The 5,354-nt window shown below is 36.6% G+C and overlaps 1 pseudogene; it reads right to left on the bottom strand.

The window, feature by feature from the left end:
- Window positions 1-2,640: 2,640 nt before the first annotated feature.
- Window positions 2,641-3,567, bottom strand: LOC148113793 (vomeronasal type-2 receptor 26-like; annotated as a pseudogene).
- Window positions 3,568-5,354: the final 1,787 nt, after the last annotated feature.

Here is a 5,354-nt window from a genome sequence, read left to right on the forward strand (position 1 = left end):
TTAAAATCTGGCAAAGCTATTCTAACTTATTTCTGGCATAATTGAGGAAAAGGTATTCTGAATCTCTTTCTTATGCCCTGCCTTCCCTTTCCTGAGGAATATCTACTGTAAAAGTCTTTTTCCTCTATTTACCTACACTTTGCTAAGATTCCCTTTGCACATACTGATCTTTAGTTCTATTTCTTTGGCATGTCCTTTAAATATGTAATGCTTGTAATTGTCTTAATAGGTTGTCTATTATTAACATATATACCACCATACCATCCTGTCCCTGGAATCTCAATTACATCAGGATTTTGCCAGGAGCAGACAATGAACTTACAATGCAGAACTCATCTCATTCAGTAAAAACTATAGATATCTATTCACCAGAATAGGAGTGATACTAGAAGATGTAAGGTATTGCAAACTTTAATGCAACCTATTAAACATATTGTGTAAGATTACCCACAATGTGCATTTTCTAATTCCTAGAAGACCTGCACAAAGCAACGGCAGAGTTGATTGCCTCGATAGCTGAATTGGACATCCAATTATGAAGCCGCTGTGATACCCCATATATGTTTTGTATCTAGTTACTTGGCTTGACTGTATATGTTTACTGCTCTAATGCCATGTTCTCATCATAAATTAAATAATGATATCCATAATGGTAGGATTCCACAGGATCCTCCTTCCCCCTCTTGCCCCAATATTGTGAACCCATCCAGGAACACACTCAGCTGAGATGAACCTAATAGATTCCAGGACAATATATCATTGCAGATCACACCAAATCTCAAATGCATTTTTAAAAAGATACATCCAGCTGAATGAAACAATGAACTGGATGTCTACAATAATTGCCTTCACCTTCAAGCTTAACCCAAAATAATCAGTGCTCCCCTTATGCATTAATCTAAGTAGGGCAGAATTAGATCTCATCCAAGGCACAGGAATAATAGTGACATAATTAAATAAGAAGACAAAGGTTGGGCAGTAGCAGGGTGGGTTCTACTTATCTTTACTATTGGTTTGCGTGCGCGTTTCGCTCTTCTGCGCATGCACAGGACAAGTGTTTTGGTGACGGTGGGGTCGGTGGGCGGAGCCTCCTGCCAGTTTTACTACCGGTACTATAGAACTGGTGAGAACCGGGGGCAACTCACCACTGGACAGTAGTCATTATGAATACGATTAATTACTCAGGGAAGCTGAGAAGCAGTTCTCCAATGCCATCTTCTTCAAACATATCTCCTCTGTTCCACAACAACATTTCTTTTAGGCTTTCATGACTAAAGGAGGACAAGAACACATTGTCCCCCTGTTTTTGACCCAACACCTTACCTGCTATACCAAAGTGACTCTCAAACTTTCAAAATTGTGGAAAAGGATTTTAATTTGGATTTTCCTCTACCTTAAAAAAGGATTAGGGGAAATATTAAGATGCTTTAAGTGGCAAATAAGACACATAATATCCCTAATTTTGTATTAACAGCATATCAAAACACCCAAAAAGATGACAAACCTTTGCCTTCACACACATACCAGGGATGCTTTTTAGTTTTATGAGTGATATAAAATAGACATTTTCTTTCTTTTGATAGGGATGTTGTGAAGCTCTTGGAATGCAGGATTTAAATCCATTGATTTTTACATTCAAGCAGATTATATCTTCTTGATTGAAATGAAATTCAATGTAGAGAAAAGGCAAGAAAAACCAAAAGTAGACATATAGACTGGGTGTAACTGGCAGTAATGTGAGAGGGATCTTGGGGTCTTAGTGGGCAACCAATTAAATATGAAGCAACAGTGTGTGGTGGGAGCCAAAAATTCTAAATTGTATTAACAGAGGGATCATAATCAAGATCAAGCGACGTAGTAAAACCACTCTATAAAGTCTTAGTAGGACCACACTTAGAATACTGCATCCAGTTTTTGTCACCACACTATAAAAAAGTTTTTGAGACTCTAGAAAGAGTGCAGAGAAGAGCAACCAAGATGATTAGGGGACTGGAAGTTAAAATGTACGATGAATGATTTCAGGTAATGGGCATGACTAGTCTAGTGAAGAGAAGGACCAGGAGAGACATGATAGCAGTGTTCCAATATTTGAGTGGTTGCCACAGACAGGAGGGGATCAACTTATTTTCCAAGGCACCAGAAGTCCATGAAACAATGTATAGAAACTGAACAAGGAGAGATTGAAGCTGGAAATAAGGAAACACTTTCTGACTGTGAGAGCAATTAACCAATGGAACAGCTTGCCTTCAGAAGTTGTGAGAGCTTCAACACTGGAAGCTTTCAAGAAGAGACTGCCATCGGTCAAAAATGTTGTTGGGTCTCCTGCGTGGGCAGGGAGTTGGACTAGATGACCTACAACATCCCTTCCAACTCTGTTCATCTGTTAAAAAAGCTATTGCCTACTACTCTGATTAGGGCTGAGAATCATTATCTAACAATCAACAATTATCTAACAATTAAAAAGTGATTAGGGGACTTTTTTTTAGATTGTGAAGTAAACTTATCAGAAGAATTGCTTTCTATGTCCTACTGATGTAGTGATAGAAGGAAAAAGACCGTACTTCAAATTGGGGGTGGGTGGGACCTATATGCTGAAAGCAACTAATTAGATTTCTTTCAAAGGGTACGGTGTTAAAATCATTTTCATTTTTTCATTAGTTGCTCCTTCTTATTCAGATTAGGTCTCAGAACAATGATATAGCATTTGGGGGAAAATATGCAGCCCAGTAATCCAGCTGCTGAAGCCAAAATGGAGAAGATCTCCACAGCCACCATGTATTTTCCCTTGGTACTCAAATAGGTGGGAACAAATGATACCCAAACACTACAAAAGACCAACATGCTGAAAGTGATAAATTTGGCTTCATTAAAGCTGTCAGGCAAATTCCTAGCTAGGAAAGCCACGGTGAAACTGACAGCAGTCAAGAATCCCAAAAAGCCAAGGACTATATAAAACATAGTGGTTGAACCTTCATTACATTGCTGGATAATTTCTTCAGCCATGGAGTTCCTGTCAGAATCTGGGAATGGAGGAAAAATTGTGAGCCACACCACACAAATGCAGAATTGTGTCAAGGAGCAAGATAGGACAATAGAGATAGTCAGCCCTTTTCCCACCCATTTTCTCATTTTGGATCCAGGTTTGGTGGCCATGAAAGCAAGGACCACTATGATTGTTTTCCCCAATATACAAGAAAGGGCTACAGAGAAGATGATGCCAAAAGCAGTTTGTTGCAAGAGACATTTGACTTGGTCAGGTTGCCCAATGAAGAGCAAAGTGCAAAGGAAAGAGAGCAGGAGAGCAGCAAGAAGGCTATAAGTGAGGTTCCTATTATTGGCTTTCACAATAGGTGTGTCCTGATGTTTAATGAATATCCTGAGCACCACAGCTGAGATGACAGAAAAGGAGACTGCAATAACTGCCAAAGAAATCCCCAAAGGTTCTTCATAAGTTAAGTAAATTATACGTTTTGGAAGGCAAGTATCCTTATCCTTGTTTGGATATTGATCCTCTGGACAAGGGAAACAGTCATCCAAGTCTGAAAAAGAAACCATTCATAGAAACATTATCTCATCATTTCATTTTCAGTATATTTCAATTTTACAGACATCTGTAGACTTAAGTAGATCTCAGTTTGATTACTAGAATGACCTTCATATGGTGCTGCCCTTGAAGACCATTTCAAAAGTGTAACTGGTTTGCATTGCAGTGGACATACACTTAATGGACATGGCTCCAAGTTGCTTAGTCTCTGCAATTCCATTTTCTGGTTATCACCATTAAATCCCTGAATGTCATAGGGCCAAATTATAGGTGAGATCACCCTTCTTCAATGGTGTCTGTCTTTCCCAATAAGTCTGATAGATGGGCATGCTACAGAGTTTTGTGCTAAATGTTGCCTCTGGGAGTTCAGAGTTGTATCTGGTCTGTACTGTCCAGTCTTTTCCAATACTTTTCCATGTATGTGAGTTTCCTACCCTTTTATCCTTGTAGCAGGTTTGGAAAACCTTATTGTTCCTCTAAAGTATTAGAGGAATTAGACTAGAATGTAGGTTGACTCAGGAGCCTGATTTATCTGGTACCTGATGGCAGGGGTGATTTGTGTTTCTAAAGATTTTGGTAAGCTACTGAGGTTTATTATATGAGATAGGCAACCATATACATTCCAGAATCAATCAATCAATCAATCATTTGGGTGGAATAGGAAGTAAAAACTAGTAAAAGCCATGGAAAAATTATCAATGAAAAATTACCTTTATTTCCAAAAAGTAGTGACAAAGGTTTCTGGAAAAATGCTGTTTATAATATTTCAAGGAAACATAAGAAGGAATAATTCAAATCTACTGTTGCTTAACGTTAAAATGAACTGATTGGTTTTATCACCAGGTAGCTCACTGAAGTATGAAAAAAAAAATTAAGAATCTAAATTGTAAAATTCAAGAATACGATAAAGAAATAATGGAATCACAAATAGAAGAAAAGTAGATATTGGAAGTTATTAATACATTGAAAATAGGTAAGACACCATGGTTAGATGGACTAGGTGTAGAATATTATAAAAATGTTAAAAGACTATTGGTGCCAAAGATGAATATATAAATATTAAATATATAATATTTAATAAAATAAAGGATGTGGAAAATATTCCACATTCCTGGAAGCAATCTTTGATAATACTGATAGCAAAACCAGATAAAGATCATACAAACCCAGGATCGTATAGACTAATATCCCTTATTAATCAGGACGCTAAGATTTTTACAGCAACATTGGCAAATAGTCTGAATATATTTATAGAGAATTATATTAAAAATGACCAGTGTGGATTTATAAGAGGCCAACAAATGTAGTAAGAAGGGCATTAAATGTAGGTTACTATATAAAGATTCAAAAATTAAAGGCAGGTTTATTTGCATTAGATGTATTTACGGTGTTTGATTGTGTGGAATGGCCTACGTTGAAGATATTTATAGAAAAGTTAGGTTTTGGAAAAAAAATCAGAGAATAATTCAAAGAATAAAGCAAGAATAATTATAAATGATGGTATTGCAGAGACATTAACCTTAAGCCGGGAATGAGACAGGGTTGCCCTTTATTCCCAGTTTTATTTGCATTATTGATGGAGGTTTTGGCAAATGCAATTAGGGAAGATTTATTGATTGAAGGAATTGGTGTACATAAAAAACTAAAATAAATTTATTTGCAGATGATACATTATTAACATTTCAAAATTGCGTAGTTATTATACGGAGGATATATTTACACCTGAACAAATTTTGATAATATAATGGATTACAAATAAACTGGAAAAAATCAGAAATGATGTTATATAACCATAGTAAAGAAGAAATGG

This window comes from Pantherophis guttatus, chromosome 4, assembly GCF_059756535.1.
Source record: "Pantherophis guttatus breed Tessera chromosome 4, ASM5975653v1, whole genome shotgun sequence".
Classification (NCBI taxonomy): Eukaryota; Metazoa; Chordata; class Lepidosauria; order Squamata; family Colubridae; genus Pantherophis; species Pantherophis guttatus.